The sequence below is a fragment of the Vigna unguiculata genome, unplaced genomic scaffold (genome assembly GCF_037176805.1).
Source record: "Vigna unguiculata cultivar grain cowpea cultivar isolate G323 ecotype 2 unplaced genomic scaffold, ASM3717680v1 ptg000199l, whole genome shotgun sequence".
Lineage (NCBI taxonomy): Eukaryota > Viridiplantae > Streptophyta > Magnoliopsida > Fabales > Fabaceae > Vigna > Vigna unguiculata.
Window position 1 is genome coordinate 57501 of NW_028196836.1, and position 9185 is coordinate 66685.

The window sequence follows — 9185 nt, forward strand, 5'->3', positions numbered from 1 at the left end:
GACCCAATTTATACAGAATGAGCACCTCACCCCTTTCTTTCCTTGTAGTTGGAGTTGGGCAAGATTTCACTTGTAAATGGATTGGCTTTAGATGCGGCTCATAACCACTGCTTGTGAACAGCTTGACTCCTGCTTTCCCGGCTACAGTACAGATTGTGCCAAAGACAGCTCGCTCCTGCTCAAAAATCACACAATAAGCCAAGGCAAGGCGGCCAGTTCTAATCTAGCTATTTCAAAACAAATTCTCATCTCAGGAAGACAGATCGAACTATTACAGATAGAACAGATAGATTGGTGTAGGCTCTAAGCCAAGCCGCCTATCTCGTGTGCTATAAAATACACAACGTACTTTCCCGAGCCTTTCTCAAGCTATTATGTCTAGTCCCAGGTACAAAGAGGTGTATATATAGCGTTCTCCTTCCTGCCTCGACCCTTTCGGCTAAGAGGAAATCCGGAGCGACAAAAGCGATTCCGGTCTCCCCACCATTCATTTGAAAGGTATAAGGCACGCCATTCGGTCCTTTCTAAAGTAGTAGTAGTGGTGGCTATCTCCGAAGTCTGGGATCTATTTCCAACTTTACTTCATGTAAATAGTTGATAAGATTCGTGAACCCTGTTGAGTCCACGGGAAGATCTTCTTGTTCGGATTGCTAGCTTAGCTGCCCTTTTGGATACTACAATTTTCTTTTCATTTTACAGTTTACATCCAGGCCAAGTCCTTTTCTGCCTGTGGGAAACCAAGCAATGGATTCTCCCTGTGTCAATGTTATGGGTCCAATTCTAACTCTTTCATTGCTCTCTCCAGAAGCTTCACTTGCGACCTTATGCTTTCTATCCTAAATAGAGAAAGAGGGAAATAGGTCGTCAAATCAAAAGACGAGGCTGAGCGTTAGCGATGGGCTGGGTAACGAAGGGTGAGTGTCACGATGGTGCGAAGCAGAGAAGGAAAGTCAAGGGCTTTGTGGGCTAAGGGATCTCGATATGCCCCTTTAGATAAGAGTCAGTAGGCCTAGAAGGCTCCTATGCCAAAAGAAAATGCTCTACATGACTAAAGTCAAGGCGAACGGCATTAGTACAGCTGTTAAGAAGACTCTCCGATGTTGACTTTGTAAATTCATAGGCCTTTGTAACCGGTAGGTTACTTTTTACATAGAATTTCTAATGGAACTACCGTCTATTGTATAGGGCTACTATATTCATTTGTACTCGTCTACTAATGCCGGTCGGATTAGCTACATCGGATTGACTACTACCCTAGGATGATAGGACCAGTTGGAACGGCTTCTTCTCTTTCTACCTACACATCTCAGAGCTCATACACCTGCGCATCTCACTAGCGTCCTCTCTGTCCCGTAAGCATTTAGGGTCTTACTCTCTCTTCTCGGTCAGTATATTCCCCTAATCTCTCTATCATTGGCATTGGCATTGGAATAGCCAACAATAATAGGTAATGAACTCCTTGGGATCGAAAGAGAACTTTTGCTTTGGTCTCGAGGAATTGTTGAGCGAGGCTGACTTTAGAGGTGTAAGCACCGCGAGTCTCAATCCAGTCAAATTCCTGTTGGCTCATAACTGAGCGAAAGGCATAATAGATTCTTGCTCTTCTTAGCCTTGCAAATGAGGCGGTTGATAGACCCTTCCTGTCCTAGTGGTATGGTTAACATAAACTTCTGACTCTGAGGCTAGCTCTAGGACAAGCGGAGGTTCTTCTTTCTCCTCTGGGGTTAAGTCCAATACTAATGTGTATCTTTCTGCTTTATTCACTTCCTGAACAGTTTCTGTGCCCATTCTGGATTGAATACCTGTATATCTTGGTAAGATTAGGGTCAACGGTTTGTGCCTGTCTATTCCATCCATCCCTTCGTGGAGTTAGGGCGTGTGATGTGTCCTTTCCGATGCCCTCGGCCGCATTTCGGAATCAAAGAGTCATGGTGCTTTAGTTGTGGGTTAGCAGGGATAAGTTGGACTGCGCTAGTAGTTAGGGTGGTAAGATGAGCACCGCGATCGAAGGGCTCACTCTATGGAAGTCCTCTCCCACTTGAAAGCTAAATAAGGACACAAAGAATTGTATTCCATTCTTAGCAGAGGTTCCTTCCATCTAATCCCTCGAAGTACTTCGCTCACCTTCGAAGAGTGAAATGATCATTCAAAGCAGACTAACTAAAGGCATAGGGCAAAGGAGCTTAGAAGGGTGAGGGTGGCGGAGGGAATAAGGTATGAAATCACTTAGATAGAAGCATGTTGGATGACGGCCCCTATCGCTAATAAGAGACTGAATGGCAACAATTATGGATTCATAATTTGGAGAAATAAGGTAATAGAAGGCTAGCTATATGCTTAACACAGCTAGTTCGAGAGCCATCGAAGTATCTAACTGCGCATTATAGCTAATCTGTCTGAGCCATCTCTTTTGAAGGTATGACACCTGCTAGGTTGACCGCGCCTCGAGGGAGACTATGGTAAGGTCGGATAGATCGAGTCTTTTGATACTCTTATTCTTAGGATTGGGCCCCTCAGTAATGAAAGCTATTGAAGAATGCCTCCCACCCGAAAGAGAAGAAGACATCGAGAAAACAGGGTGGCTCTCAAACTGAAACACATGTGGTAGGGTCTCTCTTTGTGAGCATACCAACCCGAGTTGGATCAATGAGGATGGTGTGATCTGACCTCTCAATCGTGGGTTTCCCCGTTCGAGGACTCCCTCGCCTTTGTCTTTCCTTTCGGCAGAGAAGAAGACGGAAAAACATAAGGGGATCTTTTTTTTTAAACTCCAAGGAGGATGGGCATGACAGAGTTTGGCAAGAATCATCCCTTCCTTTTTCAAAGACGACGAGCCGCCCACCTTCATTACCTAAGATGAAGAATTCTCACCCATGCTACGAGTCTGCGGTCAAGCGCAATCTGAGATCCCTCGTCGATAGACATGAACCAGGCGAGTCCGAATCCCTTTCTGTTTTGTTTTGTCAGCTGATCTTACGAGCTTTCATAGAAAGCCTATATCTTATAGCGCGTACAAGAAGAAGTGGTGGACAATCTTCTCTGCGCTCTTTGACCTACCATAGATCCTTAGTGGTGGACCGATCGACCTCAAGCCCTATCGTCAAAGACAGACTCTTTTAGTGCAATGAGATAGGTACTTTCAAAAAGTCAGTGGTAGGTTGTTCTCGTCAAGCAGTAAGGCGACAATCCAATCCTGAGCTTCGTCAATAGGCGTCCAATCCTGGGAAAAAAGTAGGGTAGAATCGCCGAGTCGTCTAGCCTAGTAAAAAGCAAGAGCCCCTGCCTCAACTCCACAATCACAATCATTTGTAAAGTAAAAAAGGGTGGTTTGCTCGTGCAATCTACGATAAATTCGTTCATTCACATGTTTTATTTTATCTGTTTGACTCAGAAGGAGGAGAAGACGAAGCCGAAGATACAGAAAGAATCGTCTCCAGCGCACCGATGGGAGACGGGGCCCCCGCAAGGAAAAGTGCTGCTCTCATAACCGACTGTTTTTAATCTTTTTATGGATGTGATATATCTGATGTTCAATTCTGTCATAGGGGCTGCTGCACACTGATATAAATCAAATTGAATTACGTCATCCGAGTGAAAATCAGACGATTCCACAGTTTGACCTGTCTATTAATGTCACGTCCCGCCTGTGCAGACTGACCTTTCTTTCATGACACTCTCGGCCATAAGCTGTATTATGTGTTTTCGCTAGGACCGACTTCTTTCGGGGCTACTCTCCTCCCGCTAGAAATGTAATAATACATCGAGAGTCTAATCCCGTGGCCCCCTCCGGCCAAATCAGTTCATTTCGCTCTCAGCGACCGCTCTTCGTTTAGGACGGACCGCTCTTCCTCTTCGGGTCCTCCTTGACTTATCTTTCTCCGGTCGTCCCCTCCGATCATGATCTACTTACTCCCTGTGATATAGCTTATGTTCAATAGGATCGAGACTACTCTAACAAACAATTGAAAATGAGAGGCAAGCAGGAATTGAACCCACTAATGGGCCAGCGCTTGGCGTTTACTCTAGCCCGTCTTTATAGGATAGATAGACCTATTTATTCAGTTGTCTTTCCCCTTACCTTATCAGTAGATCGGTGGAGGCCCGACCCTTGGTCCGACCTTGATGCCATAGTTTGGAGGGGGGCTGAGCAGTGGGTTGGAAAGAGTTGTAGAAAGAGAGGAATCGAGATAAAGTGCACTTTCCCTTGATGTCAGTCTATTCCAACAAAGCACACAATAAGTGAGATGAGCCTGCCAGCTCCGCCTTGGCCCTATGCCTTTTGGCCAGCTCGTCTGGACTTGGCTTTGACCGGTCTGCCCCCCTCTTGCAAGGATTCGACGCCTCCACTTGATGCTTTACGCCCACGCTTCGTTCAGGCAGCGCTACTCGGATATGTCTTGCCAATCGCCAAAGCAGTGCTACTTCCAGGATTTTTTTCGGCCAAGCTCGGGAACCTTCCCTTTAGTGAAAGGCTCTATCCCGGACGAAGATAAAGAGGGGGGGAAGGCCAAGTACGAGATCACAGGGATCGGGCTGGAGCTTGACAAGAGCGATACAGGAAACCATACAATCGAAGGCTAGCAAGAAGAAGCAAAAAGATAGTCAAAGCTCAAGGGATTCATCACGAAGGCAAGTGCTCCAGCGGAAGCTATCAATTCAAAGGGAAGACCGGGTAGTGGTAGTTAACCGGGGGAGGGAGCAGCTCATCCGTCAGGATGGGATCCCTCTACTTCACGTTTTTGGCTTATCTTTTTATTGCTCAGACGCTTCCCATTGTCCGTCTGGTTGATGAAATAGGGGTTCCCGGTGAAGAAGAGGAGAAAGAAGACCTCAATCGTAAAGTAAGATCATATATCCTTTACACCCTGTCACGAACTATGATGGAACTGCCCGGCTAGCCATCTCATATGCTTCACACATGATGTTCGATTGCTTTCATAGAGCACATGACTATCTTCCAATCTAGTCTCGGTGGATGCTTTGCTACACACCCCTTTACTGGGACTGTCTTTGGCAAAGCCCGGTGATTGTATAATGGATACAGCTCATTGAGAAGAAGGCTTTCCCTCTTTCCTGTCCGGCCAAGTTTGTACTTCGATCGCTGGAAACTCATGCTTTCAGGCTTGCGTGCTTGTTCGAAACTCTTGATCTTCTCTCTAATCCCCATGCCATGATAGGAAAAATGGACCTCAATAGTAAGAAAACCCTGGAACAACGGAAAGGCTTCTCCCAAGGGAGATGGTCCCATAGCGTCTATCAGAGTCTGTTGATTGCCTTTTTATCTTTCTCCTCCTTCCCCTTCCATTCTATATCAGCTAGCTGGAAAAAGGGCTGTCCCGATGTGACTTGTCATCCTTGATGGCGGTCTTCTAACTCTTTATGGCTACTCCATGCGGCTAGCGCCTTCCCATCCGAGTGACATAAGCCTTCCCCTGCAGTGAAGTTTCTTCCGCTTGAAAAAAAAAAGCATTTCTTATCCATCGCTCGTAGGGGTACTACTTCTCTCCTACTATCAAACCATATCGAAAAAGGAAGTCTTTCTAGCACTGATATGGCTCATGCTCCATAGCCTACTTAATTAACCATGCTCTCGTTCGTGCCCCATGTCTTCCATAAGTAAGTAAATGGCTCATAAGACAAGCAAGAATTCAAGCATCATTTCCAGGCACGTGTAAAATCAAATAATAAGGGACGGTCGGGATCGGTCTTTGTGCCTATGGGAATAAAGAACCTGGCCTTCGGGCAATTCATGTCTTTCTTTGATTTAGTACTACTTTAGTTTTTCAAAGGAAGATATTTTCTTTCCCTGCAGTGCTATAGTGCGCTTGGACTCTATCTCCGCTCCGCTGTCTGGCTTTCATGAAGAAAGATTGAAAGCGTCCTTATGTCAAAGATGTTCGTGTACTTTAGAAATAGGACTGCTCTTTCTAGGACTGTTAGCCCTGGTCTCTAGCCACCTAGAACTACCAGAGACTCGATCCACCTCAGGAACATTCAAAAGACTAAACTGGAACTCACTTATTGTCTCATGCCACCTCGGAAGATAAGACATATTCTCAGACAGAAAAGAAAGGACTTACCACTTGGCCACACTAAGAAGCCGGAGTCTGAGCTAGTAGCTAGCCCCAGGTATAGAACTGGAGTTCTCTATCAGGGAATTCCAGGAGTGAAATAGCAGGATTTTTTTTTTCATTGGATAGTGGTGCTACATGGAGTTAGGAAAAATAGGATCTCATGTGGAAGAAGGGCTAGACTGAAAGAAGATCTAAATAAGACAGGATTGTGACCTAATAAGCTAAAAATTCCGGACTCTACTCTAAGAAGTAAGCAAGCGCTACGCCCCTTGAAAGCGAAAGCGAGGAAAGGCTAATTGCGAAGAATCCTGTTATCGAATTAGCTCTTGCTGCGCCTTGTTCTCGAATAAGCTCTTTGAAACAGGAAAATAGCGTATCGTATAGGATATAGGAATGGAAAGGTATCGATTGCGGGCGGCTTTGAACCGGAGAGTTCTAAGGATCGTTGCGTAGGCCTCTTATCTTTGCGGGTGGATGCCCATGAAAGCTGTTAAAGCAACTGACACCGGTTAATCAATAGTAGTGAGATCCACATCCCTGTCCCCTTCTTGAACAACCTATTCTGTGCGTGGAAGAAAAAGTTGTTTTGCTATAGCACCAAGTTTTATTCCTGCAATGATCACCATTTACGCCGCACATAATCGTCTTATAACTGTTAGGAATCTTTCTTCCCATCGGGGAGATCGATCAATTTCAATTTCTCATGCCAGCCCATGAGGGATAAAATCATTCTTAGTTTTGCCGCTAGTGAAGAACAACATTTCTCGAAATAGAGGCGACCGAAGGGAGGGAAAAGGTCTTCATTGATTTCGCCCATAGGTGGGATCTAAATTCCTCCTTTTTGACATGCCACTTCCAGGGAAATGCTATTTGCTAGTTTTCCCAGAGGAAACGATCGGCCCATCGATACCGTATGGAAACAGGAACAAGAGAAGAACGAAGCCCTACATCGCTGTCTTCCGGGGTATTGAGAATGTGGTATTGCTTCGCGCGGTCTCAGTCTCAGTAGGTTGCTAGCTTCCTTGCTCCGATATGAGTTGATAAGTATCCGGGGAAGTCCCCTATAAGGCTAGTCCCGTTCCACTCTTCTCTCAATGTCAGTGCTTGGGGATCGGGTACAGCGAGATCACTTTTCAGCTTGTTAGTCTGCTATGCATGAAAGCAAGGAGGAGTTTTTCTTTAATTACTCGGCGGTATGTGATCAATTTGTATACAAGGTCTCACATGTAGAGATGCCCTACCCATAGAGGAAGGAGTTGGTAGCAGACAAGTCATTCAGCAATGAAACTTCCATGGCGTAAATAAATGGATCTTTCACGAATCTGTCTAGAGAGATCTATATTGCATAGATAAGGTGCCTATCTCTGACACGTCCACAATGAGATCAATCAGAAAAGCAAAGAAGGAGCTTTCTTGGAAAGCCTTGGTATGGTCCACTCGATGAGTATCCCTGGAATTTACCTTCCAAATTGTAAAGAGAAGGTCTTACTCCCTACCGTTGAATGCGTGTGGTCAACTGTGTAATCGAGGAAGCCAACATTGACTGACTTTCATGGTTCAGATTCGAAAGAAGAAAGAGTTTGGGATGAAAGTCCGAGCTTTGCTATCAATATTTCGTAGTTATACCGTTGATACTCTTCTTTGAATAACTGACCGACGGCGGAATGGTAAGCTTCCTCGTTCGCTTTCGCGGGTCAAAGAAGATCAATATGTAACATAACGGAAATGAAAGCTAAAATAGCAACATGAGATAGGAGAGAGTTGACCCAGGCAACGCCAATCTCGATTCAACTACATACAGTTGGTGTAAGGGGAGAACAGCTGTTGAGGAGTCAAATCTTTCTAAGGAATCTCCTTTTCACACAGACACCATTATGAACAATTCGTTCACTTTGCTTTGGCTTGATGGAAGTCACAGTATTCCTCAAGCTTTGTTCCTATGGCTTTCGATTCTGGATTCGGAACAGGTTTGATAAGTCCTTTGCTAGATGCTATCTTGTATACCACGCCCAGTGGGGAAGATATATTGCTGCGTAATGACCGTACCCTAAAGACTATGTACATCTTAACTGAACAAGTACTAACACTAAGAGAGTCACCTGTGCTCAGACAAAGGGACTAGGAATATAGATAATGGTTTATTCTTTAGTCGTATCAGAAGGCATTCTATCGCCATAGGACTACCTTGTTAGAGGTAGTGCCTATCTATCCCTTGTCATAGCAGGCCTCATCCGTGAAGGCTAAGACGTGGATGCACTCTAGGGCGCGAACCTTTTCTTTTTTTGAAACTAAAAACATAAGATGATAGGCCGAAGTTGGAAATGAAAGGTCCCGAGGTCCATAAAACAAAGGCATTATAAGCCCAATTATCCGCCTTAGATAAGAATGATGACCTAAACGCGTGTATAGTGCTGCACGACTGGTAAAGATAAAGGAGAGCCTTCCAAGTGTGCATCAGACTAGTAAATAGATTAACTACCAGCTAAGCTAATAGGATGGTGGCATAGCAAGGAAGTCCCCCTCAGAGAGGTGGGCTGGGTATGAGCGAGTCGAGACCATGGATACGACCTTCTCAGTAGATCGCCAAGGTGAGACTCTTGAATCAAAGGTAGACAGCCTAAGAGGCTTCATTCCAAGGGGCAAACAGTAGTTTATTCAAGAAGATCTGGGCCCCACAGCCTAATAGAGTAGAGCGCAGAATACTTCCCAAAAGATGTTTTCTATTAGTCAGAGAATCTCAGAAGCTAAGCTTTGATTTGAAAAGGCACTGCTCTCACCGGCGTATGTGCCTAGATTAGGTAGGACTAGCTGCTTAACCGGCCACTTGACTCTTTCCTACCCCTATGGGAAGCATGAAGGAATTCTTCTATGACTCTAGGCGAAAGGCCATGGATCACTCTTACTATAGAGAAATCCTTTCATTGAACTCCTCGTACTAAAACCTGTCCTACACCATGGACTCTACACTACATACTTGATTGACTGCTTAGTAGACCGACACCAATGTGCTAATTCTTTTATTGGTAATGGTATGTTTTGTACGTGGATACCACGAGGTTTAGTAATTGATATGGAACAACAGACTTAAAGTCTTGAACGTTCTACGAGGAC